Consider the following 12,124-nt stretch of genomic DNA (forward strand, 5'->3'; position numbering starts at 1 on the left):
GATTTCGGGTAAAAGAGAGGCGTTTGGTGTTTCAACGCGTGACAATGACATCACAACACTGTTGTGTACCCGTGTGCGAATTTGTCAAAGTACAACAGTACTAATATAAGCTTTCATAGCTTTCCAGTAGATGTGTCGGTGAGAGCCGAATGTATGGTGAACACGGCGGGAGGACTTCACCCCAAGCAAGACGAGTCGTGTTTCGTATTTGCAGCAATGGGAAAGAAAATGCGTCATGTAAACACGCCATTCGGAATACTTTGCCCCGGTCAGACTCGTTCGGATCAAAATTTCTTTCCGATCGAGATAGCTGGGTATACCGATCGTTGTTCATGTAAACGGTCATTCCGATCGTGTGTCACTATTGATCTGGGTTACGTCATGCATAGACGGTGTTTCGCTGAGAGAAAGCTTGTGAGCTCATACGGGACCGACCAGCGGCTCTGCGGACGCCCCGCGTAAAGCCCCGCTCAGCTCTCGCCCCGCTGGCTCTCCCGTCTCTTTCACCCCTCACGAGGGAGATGCGGGGGGGGGGTGCGTGCTCACTGACGTCTGGACCCGGCATCCGAGCTCTGCGTTCGGGCTCCGGAGCCAGTGGACCGAGTGAACCTTTCTGAATGAGCAGAGCAGCTGGATTTATTAATGTGTTTGAGGGGAGGGTGCTTTGTTACGTGTGCGTTTTGTTATGTGTGAGAATTCGGACTGCGAGCCGAACCGCCGCTCTGGGTTAGCGGCTGCCAGACTCGCGAGGACAGAGCAGAGCTCGAGCGGCCAGCTTACACAGCCGTCACGGGGCAGTGTGTGAGCTTTTCAGAGCAGAAATGCTGCTCAGTCCTTAGAAACTGTTCAAAAAATCACGACACATGGAATTGTGCTTCTAATTGTGCCCCGACAAATAAAGGCTGATGTTGTTAGCCCGTGTTGTTAGCCTCTCCTAACTGGGTTGTTCTTCAGTTCTGTTCTAACTTCTTCCACAAAAAAAGCACTGACTACAAGGATTAAATATAAAATGAGAGCGAACAGGCACTTCATAATATTCATAAAATTAATAAAAGCACGTTTGGAAGATCGCCTCGTATGTTACCGAGCTGCTGCATAAATGTGACAGCAAAGGTTTGTTTACAACGGGACACATTTCCTTTTCGGTATTTTCGACACGATATTTTGCCCGTAACCACGCACTGGTCGACAATCCCGTAGATGTCGTTCACGTCGATTTTCGGGAGACCTTGTTTGTAGAAAACGGGTGAAATATACCATCTTTCGCAATCAAAATCTGCCGTGTCGCTGCTATAGAAGTCGCAAGCCGGAAATGGTCGGCCTCACACTCAAGGCGGCGGAAGTAGAACTCCTTACTTTCGTGCACGGAGCCTATTGTATGAGGTGCCGTGTAGGACATTATTCAGAATTAGCATTCACATACACATGTGAAATCTCTCACACACACTAGTGAAATGCTTGTATACATACAACTGAAAATGTATTCATTCACATACACATGTGAAATCTCTCACATACACATGTGAAATCTCTCACATACACATGTGAAATGCTCTCACACACACTACTGAAAATGCTCTCACATACACATGTGAAATGCTCTCACACACACTACTGAAAATGCTCTCACACACACTACTGAAATCCTCTCACACACACTACTGAAATCCTCTCACACACACTACTGAAATCCTCTCACACACACTACTGAAATCCTCTCACACACACTACTGAAATCCTCTCACACACACTACTGAAATCCTCTCACACACACTACTGAAATCCTCTCACACACACTACTGAAATCCTCTCACACACACTACTGAAATCCTCTCACACACACTACTGAAATCCTCTCACACACACTACTGAAATCCTCTCACATACACATGTGAAAATCCTCTCACATACACATGTGAAAATCCTCTCACACACACTATCCAAAATCCTCTCACATACACATGTGAAAATTTCAATAAAAACGGAAGGCATTTCAGTAGAAACAACGTTTTTTTTTTTTTTTACTTTATTTTTAGAAACGAAGTTGCTCGACTGAAGGCATTTCAGTGGAAATGAACCTGTGTCCGAATTCCTGCCCTGATCCCTAACTACTAAAACCCTATATAGTGCAGAACTATATAGTTCTATATAGTTCTCTGAATTTAAAAGCAATAGACCTTTTTCACACTTCCGCATTTTTCGACCGGAAATACGTCAATGACGTGTAAAACAACTTCCTGTTAGCGTAGCAGCAGATATGAAGAATGGCAGAGTCGAAGAGTTGCAGTCTCTGTTGCGTTCCAGGCTGTTCGTCTTCCTACCAAAAACAGCCTTACCTTTCATTTCATTATTTTCCTGTGGATCCAAACCTGAAACCCAAATGGATATAGGCGATGCGAAGAGATGAAGGGCATAGTTTTAATGTAAACACAGGTAGCACCCTCTGCTGCCGGCACTTACTAACTTCGCTCCGGATGGGGTGCGGCTGCGTCGTTCGTCGCCTGAAGAGTGGTGTCGTCCGGAGTATTTTCCCTTGGAAAAACTTTACTGCTGCTTTGAGAAGGGAGTCAGTATATGACAGAACCTCAGACGTCAGTCTATGCAGCTATGCTGTGAAGATACTAGCATACGGTGGCTAAGCTAAGGCAGTAAAGATGGATCAGGACTACGTGACACAGGTAAGGTTGTTCATAATGTGTTTGGTTAACGTTAGTCAACTATGTGTACCGTTATTGGATAAATGCATTTCTACCTGAAAAAATTAATATTTATAATAAAAGATGTTCATGCTCTCACCTATTTTAATTACATGTATTTAATCACTTTTGAGCATTTTGTCATTTTGTAATTTCCTTAACAAAAATAAATTAAATGTATTTGTAATTAAATACTTAACATACTTTTCAAAACATGATTACTGTGTTGTGTTGAAAGGTAGCATAAATATATTAAGACTGATTTTTAATTTCTTTATCTTCACATGTGCTCTGGATGAGGCTTTGGATTACATCCATGACTTAGAAGCCAAGTTCCTTTGCTGGACCCAGGAGACGATGTCATGGCGGACAAAAGTTCCTCGTTCAAGACCTCCTTACTGACATTGGATCTAAGATCATCATTCCACCTTTTAAGCTTTCAGCTCAATTCAGCAAGGAGGAAAATGAACAAATCCAAGCCATCACCCGCCTCAGAATTATGGTGGAAAGAGTGATCGGTAGGATAAAGTCCTTCCACATCAGGAACTCTCTGTGCCGCTCACACTGATGGGCGGTGTGAATCAGATCTGGCTTAACCGCCGTGTTTTGGCAAATTATCAAGGACTTTTTTGTTTTGAAGAGTGAATTAATGTTTGGTATGTAAATAATGTATAATGTGCAAATAGTATGGAAAAATTTAGTGTTTCCACATATTCTTAAAATCTAATTAAATATAAATGTTATATTCGTAATATTTTTCTGTTGAAATGTGACTGACTACACAAAAAATTAGATGAACAAATAAAACAATTTTGGTCAAAATTGTGCCTCATTTAATTTTTTGGTATGCAAATAACATCAAACATTTACAATAAAAAATAACATTACAGATCAACAGTAAGACAGAAGGCTGAACTGATTGTTAAAGACAAGATAAGTGTAATTTAAGGTATGCATTCATGCATTTGCCACAATATATATCCAAGTTCTCTTTCATTCCATCTCAGAAACCCATCCAACACAGCCATGAGAGGTTGGGGCTGCACCTGGCATAATCTGCTTCCAGATGCCATCAGATATGGATCTGGCTGTGGTCCTACACAAGAGAAACACAACACACAAAAGTTAGACATAAACTGTCAACCAGGACAAAACTGAAGTTTTAATCATCGGTTCTGAAGACAAGAGAGAGATGATTTTACCACATCTTCATAATTTTAAACCTTCTCCATGTGTGAGAAACCTGGGCGTACTTTTTGACTCTGAGCTAAATTTTATCCCACACATTAAAAATGTCGTTAAGACAGGATTTTATCATCTCAAAAACATTGCCAGAGTCGCCCGTTCCTCTCTCTTGCCAGCACAGAGGTACTAATGCATGCTTTTATTTTCAGTCGTTTAGATTATTGTAATGCCCTGCTCTCTGGTTTACCCAAAAAGTCTCTTTCAAACTTACAACTTCTACAGAACTCAGCCGCACGAGTTCTGACGAGGACCAGAGGGCGGGAACACATTACACCGGTTTTAAAATCGCTGCATTGGCTCCCTGTGCGTTTCAGGATTGATTTTAAAATTCTTTTAATGGTTTATAAATGTTTTTATGGTCTTGGGCCTTCTTATTTAAATGATATTCTTTTAAAATATGAGCCCTCGCGGACCCTGAGGTCCTCCGGTGCTGGCCTCTTAGTTGTTCCCAAGGTGAGGACCAAAACTTATGGTGAGGCTTCGTTCTGCCATTATGGTCCTGGCCTGTGGAACGGCCTGCCGGAGAACCTCAGGGCCGCAGAGACAGTAGAGGTTTGTAAGAAGAGGCTCAAGACTCACCTTTTTAATTTAGCTTTTAGTTGATTTTAACTGCTAATTTATTCTATTAGTTTTAATATATGCTATTTTATGTATTTATTTTAATTTTATGCATCTTATTCTCAATTTTATGTATTTTTTTTTCTTCTTTTTTATGTTTTTAATTTTAGCATCTTATGATTTTAGCCCCAGTGTTTCTTGAGGGGATCTTTTCCTCCAGGGATTGCCGGCTTGGTCAGCGGTTGTTGCTGCAGTTGTTGCCCTTGCTGGGGCGGCTGGGGTCTAATTTTACAGCTTTTGGGTGTGAGGGGGACCCCGGTGTTGTCCCGGTCTGGGTGGGCGCTGTGGCGATGTTCCGGTGGCCGGGCTGGCTCCTGGTATGAAAGGATTCCCAGATACTGTTTCCTCACAGCAGAGCCAAGCCATGCTTGTTTGTTTGTTTATTTATTTATTTATTTATTCTTTTACAGTTACATAGTCATATTTCATTGTACGTGGGAGCCATGGGTCATGTGGTTTAATGGAGGGGAGTGGGAAGGGTGAAGGGTGGGTTGGGGTTTTTATTGTAATGTTGTGTGTTTACTGTTTTTAGTGTTAAAGCGCTTCGAGCTGCAATAAAGTGCATGAGAAGCGCTATTTTATAAATAAAGTTTGATTTGATTTGATAAGTGCATAACTACATTTCAATTTAATTCATTATATCTGCTGTAACCATAATTTGGTTAGTCATAAGATTAGAAAAAAAACAAACTTAACTTGCTCACAAAGCAACAAAAAGTGAATCACCTGTAAATGCCTTGTACAGTGTGGACCTCTGACCGTCCCTGCCAACTGTTTTGGGCTTTTGCACCACCAGCTCACTAACCGGTTCAGGATGGATTCCCTTATAAGTAAAAGGCAGAAAGCAATTACAGTCTGTAGTCACTACTTGGGGTGTTTTTATAATAATTTAGAGTTGTTCTGGATACACATCCGTTCTTAAAAAATAATGACAATATGATCACAAACCCACCTGTGCTCTTGGTCTGTGCCATCTTTGCAAGCCACTCGTGCAGGCCGGGGGGGTGGAGCAGCCTGCAGACCCAGCTGTGAATAATGTGCGCTCTGGAACAGGATGGCAACTATGTGATTGCGAAATCCTTTAGCAGCAGCACAACTGCAGAAGAAAGCTTTCAGGTTGGCACATTCTGCATCCAGTGATATCTAGACACAATAAATTAAATAGGTTGAAATTAAGACATACTTATGTTGCTACATCAATGTAAAATGAAACTATAACTTTCGGTAGGGTGACCAGATTTGAGTTTGTAAAAAAGAGGAGTGAAGTGAGTTTGTGAGATATTTCATCGAGAGTAATTGGTGTTCAGAGCTGCATAAATGAAGCAAATATAATTACATTTCATCTATGTTCAATGTTATTTTATTATATAAGTATCAAAAGAGAGGACATGTCCAGAAAAAGAGAACTTCTGCTCACCATACTTTCAGAAAAATAATACTAGTGAAGAAAGTGCCGCAACCGCAGCAAAAAGAATGAAGACGCATTTGGGCAACTTAACATTTCTTATTTACAGCTTCACCAAATTTTTGGGTGTTATGTTAATCTCATGCCTTTTCACTTAAACATACACACAACATATTCACTGCGATGTGTTATGCCTTATATTACAAATTAATAACACCAGGATTTACAGTTGACGTAAACAAAGAGTTAGCTATGGCTAAAGCTAGCTGAAGCTTACCTTGGTAATGGTGGATAAACTCTTCGTGGACGAATTTATATCCCTTGTCCAATTTGTTTCCTTTAGTGGACGAATGCATCTTCACACTATTCATCACATCGGTGCTGGTGAACTTCGGAACACAACTCAGGCTCTTCGAAAACACTCTAGGCTCTGCCATTCCTCCGCAAGCGAAGCACAAACCGGAACTAGGTTTACACGTTGATGACGTACTTCCGGTTTTTGCGAAAAAGGTCTATTCAGACACCCGTGCTCAGTACTTTTTTCTTTTGGGTGTTGTTCATAACGCGCTTGATAATGGTGGCATCAATGCTCTAGATTTTGAAGCTATGGTCGGTACTTTCAGGATTAATTTTTTAAAAGCTCTTCTGGTTGATAGTAACTCCATGTGGTTTCATATCCCAAGATCCATTTTTAAACATTTAGGAGGCATAGACTTCCTTTTGAAATGTGATTTTGAAGTCAACAAGATTCCATTCATTTTGTCCAACTTCCATAAACAGGTTCTTCAGTTTTGGAAAATGATATTTATTCACAATTTTACCCCCCATGGATCAACATTATGGAATAACAGAACAGTATTAGTTGGTAGGAAATCTATATTTAAACAGGATTGGTTTGACAGAAACATTCTTTTTGTTACAGATTTAACTGACAGTGACGGTAATTTATTGACTTTTTCTTCGTTTATAGATAAATACAGTCTCACCTGCAGCCTTAAAGAATTTAAAAAAGTATGTCGAGCTATTCCTGCTGCTTTGATTCATTTAATAAAGAACACTGTTTTTACTCCTCATAGAACAATTATCTCATTACCAAAATTACAGATAAATGGATGTAATTTCTTAGATTTTAAACTAAATAACAATCTTTTGAACAACTGTTTAAAAGAAAGAATTTATCATGTCCATAATCGAGCCTCTTTTAGATCTTTCTCTTATTTCAACAGCCAATCTCTGTTAGTTAAAGCACACTCAAAGTATATTAAATGGCCTGTTCTGCCCAAAGTAAAAGAAACTCATTTCAAAATAATAAATAAATATTATCCTGTCTCCGATTTTCTTCAAAGCAGATTTAAATTTGACGTGGAATCTTGCATTTTTTGTAACTCCAATGAGGAAACACTGGAACATTTGTTTTTTTCATGCGATTACTCCAAAGAGTTCTGGACTCAAATAAGGAATTGGATTAATTTAAAACTGAATATTCCCCCTTTTGGTATTTCTGATGTCATGCTGTTTATGGAAAATATTGATGATTCTTTCTCAAATTTCATTAATATCATCTTACTTTTAGGAAAATACCATATCCACTGTTGCAAGTGGAGAGGTTCCAAGCCCTCCTTCCCAGGTTTTATTAACGATTTTAAATTATATTATTCCTCACTGAAAAGATTACAATCCTCGGTAGGTGTTAAAAAAATATCTAAACAAATTTCTTTGTGGCTTTTATTCTAGTGTCTGTCCTGTGCTATCATTTGGCTCCTGTTATTTTTTATTTGTATTTTTTGTAAGTGTTTCAACACTTAATGTTTATGACTGAGAGTATTTTTTACCCCCATTAGTGTTTTTGTATTTTGTGGTGTATTCATCCTCTGCTGGAGTTTGTATGTTTTGTATTTGAAAAGTTCAATTAAAAAAAAAAAAAAAAAAAAAAAAAAAAAAAAAAAAAAAAAAAAAAATAACGCGCTTGACACGGAAACAAAGTGGCGCATTACCGCCACCACCTGGTCTGGAGGCGAACTACTCCTATTTAACGCGGAGAATGACACTTATTTGTCAGAGTAAAAACATAATAAATATGAACATTTTACAGAGACTATTTATGAATCTGCTGTGTTCTGATCATGGAAAACGTGACTGATTTATAAATAATTAAATTACAAACACTTTGGTGTTGATTTAATGTATTTGTTCATAAATAAACCCCCAAGTTATTTTTTCATGCCAATATTTATTTTGTTTTTGTGCCACTGAACGATTAACGGGCTCTTGCAAGGAGGCATTTTTTTCTGTAGTTTTCTTACACCTTACTGAAAATGGCTTTGAAAATGAATCTGTCCGTGTTCCTGGCAATAATTCAACCGTTTTTCGTGAGATCAAACTGAAAACGAGCAGATATGCAGCATCACAGGACGGCAAGGACAAGCAGACATCTCAGAAGATTTCCTCTGGATGCCCTGACCAGACAGAATAACTTGTGAGTTAAACTTAAAGCTTTTTTTTTAGTTAAACCTAAACTTTAACTTAAACTTTGTTACTAATCATGCTCAAGGTTACACAGTCTGCTGGGTAAGAGTTTAACAATCTTTTTCAAGTGAGTTGTGTAGTCCAATTACATGAAACACTTGTGAGTTCAAAGTTTAGAATTTTTTATTAAGAGTCAAACCATATCACTTGTTTTAAACAAAAACAAAACAAAAACTTTCATTTTTAAAAGTTTAAATGAAAATCCAAAAACCCAGCCAAATAAAAACCACGAGATTTTCCAGAATTAATAAATACTTCATAATCTAAAATGTAAGACATCAAAATAAATAGAAACATTAAAAAAATGTGATTTAATTTCCTCAATGAAATAATTAATGTTGCATTTTCCAGGGTCTTCCACGTCTCTACTGCTTTACCAACACAAAGGTGTCTGTCCTGGCCCTTTACGCTGACGGTCAGTCCGACACAAGACTGGATTTTCGGTTGACCCGCAGGACCATCGAGCATCTGGGTCGATGGTCCTGAAGCATCAGCTTCGGGTTCCTCACACTCTGGGGGGTCACAGGAGACTGACGTCCTGGTGTTTCTTTTCTGGCTGGCATGTGGCACATCTTACAGTGTGGTAGCCAGAGTCTTTGACATGACACGGTCCACCGTGAGCGATGTTGTCCACAGGACGGCAGACCGCATCCTCCAGCTGATGAGCAGGGTCACCCAGCTTCCCAGTGGGAATGAACTACCATAAGTCGCCTCTGGATTTTAGCAGCTCGCTTGGTCTTTCTCCTTCCAAAGGGTCACAAGGAGCATTGATGGCTGCCACATAAGAATAAAGGCCCTAAAAGAAAATGCAGCTTGTTATTTTAACAGGAAGCTTTTTTATTCCATTAAAATGCATGCTGTATGTGACTCTAATGCCAAATTTATAGATATTTTTGTTGAGAATCCAGGATCAATCCATGATTCACAGGTTCTACGTAAAAGCCCAATTTATGTAAATCAAACAAACCCACCTGAAGGATCCTTTTGGGTGATGGTGGGTATCCCTGCATTGCACATCCCATCATGCTGCTGACACCCTACAGGGAACCCATGAGGAATGCCATTGAGGCAGTTACAACCAGAACCACTCCAGAACACGCTCTGTTGTGAAGAGAGCATTTGGCATGATAAAGATGAGGAAGAGAGCAATATTTCTGGGGGCACTGGAAGTAAAACCAACCTTTGCAATGAAAATCATTGCCTGCAGCTCAATTCTGCACATTCTGTGCATCAGCAAAGGCGACTGCTTAGCCACAGATGTTGAGCCACAGCAGGACAACACCAGGAACATGCAGGACGAGCAGAGTCACGTCTGTCTACAAGGACAAATCTTTGCTTTCCTTTCAGCTCCAACTGTGACACACATGACTCTAGAAGACCAGGATTATTGTTAACATGTATAAAAATAAATATTAACATATAAAACGAAATTCTAAATATGTACATCTGATATTTATATGAAAATCCTTTTAAGATTGTTAAAAATAGCTCAGATTTAAATAATACATGTAAATTATTCATTTTTGTTCATACATTTATTAAACAAATTGGAAAAACAATGGCTGCATTACATTTTAGAACAATAATTTCAACTCAAGTAAACTTAACAGACTCTCCTGTCGCTGTTCCTCCCTTCTAGCCCTTTCCCCCTCTCTCTTCTGGGTCTTTAACATAAACCTTTTTTTAATTTTTAATTTTAATAAACGATTAACCGTTTATTAAAATGAAGTCAAATCTGATCATGTGTCTCTACCCATCTGGCACGAGCTAGCTTGAAAACAAACAGGCTATCTTTCTCCATCCGCAAATGGATCGGATTTTCCTCATCCTCGTCTGTCCCTACATATATGAACACATTTAAAACATGTGTTAATAACTTGTGACTACGGTTAGAAGTCACTGCTTTTTGATGTAATATCTAGCGTTTGTTTTTAGCCTTCGGCGCTAATTCGCGTTAGCGTTAGCTTTAGCATTACTGAAATTGATGAGCTTCAAAACAATCTAGGTTGTTGATTGAGGAATATAACATATTAAACACATCATCCTAAGTATTTACAAATATATTTTACAACAGATACTGGATATTTTTTAATATACTTACACGTTTCGGTGGTTTTCCTTGCGCAACCGGCTGCCATTTTCGAATGATTCAGACGAATGATTATCTCGCGATAATCAGCCAACTTCCGTTTCTACTGAAATGCCTTCCGTTTCTGTCGAAAATTTCAGTAGTGTGTGTGAGAGCATTTTGGCTAGTGTATGTGAGAGCATTTTCACATGTGTATGTGAGAGGATTTTCACATGTGTATGTGAGAGGATTTTCACATGTGTATGTGAGAGGATTTCAGTAGTGTGTGTGAGAGGATTTCAGTAGTGTGTGTGAGAGGATTTCAGTAGTGTGTGTGAGAGGATTTCAGTAGTGTGTGTGAGAGGATTTCAGTAGTGTGTGTGAGAGGATTTCAGTAGTGTGTGTGAGAGGATTTCAGTAGTGTGTGTGAGAGCATTTTCAGTAGTGTGTGTGAGAGCATTTCACATGTGTATGTGAGAGCATTTTCAGTAGTGTGTGTGAGAGCATTTCACATGTGTATGTGAGAGATTTCACATGTGTATGTGAGAGATTTCACATGTGTATGTGAATGAATACATTTTCAGTTGTATGTATACAAGCATTTCACTAGTGTGTGTGAGAGATTTCACATGTGTATGTGAATGCTAATTCTGAATAATGTCCTACACGGCACCTCATACTATTGGTCCCAGCTGGTGGAGTCAGGAGCAGAGCAGGAGGGGGAGGGGGAGGAGACTGACAGGCACCATAACACAATATTTGGATTTAACAAGTAGTTGGCTACAATAGTTGCTTGTTAGTAATTCTAAATCAAGTCAGCAGAAAAAGCTTTTTTCTTTTCAATGTTAGCATGGACATTTATGAAGATGACAGTGCCAGGACACATTGGGTTCAAAACAAGGACTGAATGGTTCAGGCAGCATGAGACTTCATTTTCAGACCTGGACTAGTCGACATGAACTTCAGACTTTAGGTCACTGAGAATCCTAAAGACAGACTAAAGACGACTTATGCTGTGTTACTGGACTAACTGTTAACACGTCAGCACAAAAACAGATATTCTGGCTCTCTAAAAGTTTATTGAAAAGTTTCTATATACTGTACATGAAGGTAAAGGTAGATATTGACGATAACTATAGCCATGTTGGCCTGATTTCAAATTTACACCATGTAGATTGTCATTTAAAACTCTATACTGCAATAATTAACTTGTTTAAACGAAAAAGATTAAGCTTCATTGTTCCATGAGAGAACTGGCAACTTGAAATAACCATTGAAGCCCAAAGAAATGCAGAGATAAATATCAACTATAAAAATATTTTCCATAAATACAGTCCCCTTATATTCCACAAACCACAAGTAAAATGCATATTTGAGTTGTTTTTGCTGTGGGTGATTCTGTGCCCACTTCAGATATATCTTTTAAATCTCCAACTTGAATTGCAGATGATTTTATTTTATTAGTGTTTTAGACCAGGTGGTACTTTGGTTTTATCTAGATTTGTTTCATATATGTTTAAAAGCATAAGCCTTTAATGCCACAACATTGTTATAGTTTGGGTTTCT

The 12,124-nt window shown here is 38.9% G+C and overlaps 3 long non-coding RNA genes across 5 annotated transcripts; 1 reads left to right on the forward strand and 2 right to left on the reverse strand.

Moving 5' to 3' along the window:
• The first annotated feature begins 1,781 nt into the window (after positions 1–1,781).
• Positions 1,782–3,518, forward strand: LOC144994145 (uncharacterized). Its single transcript, XR_013657571.1, has 2 exons — positions 1,782–2,678; positions 2,997–3,518. It is a non-coding gene; the product is annotated as an uncharacterized LOC144994145 (long non-coding RNA).
• On the reverse strand, positions 3,507–6,501 carry LOC144994144 (uncharacterized). Of its 2 annotated transcripts, none has more exons than XR_013657569.1 (4): positions 6,242–6,501; positions 5,512–5,702; positions 5,286–5,382; positions 3,507–3,792 (listed from the first exon to the last, which is right to left on the reverse strand). It is a non-coding gene; the product is annotated as an uncharacterized LOC144994144 (long non-coding RNA). The 2 variants fall into 2 exon arrangements; XR_013657570.1 differs by having other exon boundaries at positions 5,512–5,603; positions 6,242–6,500.
• A 2,087-nt stretch (positions 6,502–8,588) lies between these two features.
• On the reverse strand, positions 8,589–10,837 carry LOC144994143 (uncharacterized). 2 transcript variants are annotated; one of them, XR_013657567.1, is made up of 4 exons: positions 10,592–10,837; positions 9,671–9,860; positions 9,462–9,591; positions 8,589–9,286 (listed from the first exon to the last, which is right to left on the reverse strand). It is a non-coding gene; the product is annotated as an uncharacterized LOC144994143 (long non-coding RNA). The 2 variants fall into 2 exon arrangements; XR_013657568.1 differs by having other exon boundaries at positions 9,671–9,806; positions 10,592–10,807.
• Positions 10,838–12,124: the final 1,287 nt, after the last annotated feature.

Source organism: Oryzias latipes, chromosome 8, assembly GCF_053564925.1.
Source record: "Oryzias latipes strain Hd-rR chromosome 8, Olatipes_Hd-rR_3.1".
Lineage (NCBI taxonomy): Eukaryota > Metazoa > Chordata > Actinopteri > Beloniformes > Adrianichthyidae > Oryzias > Oryzias latipes.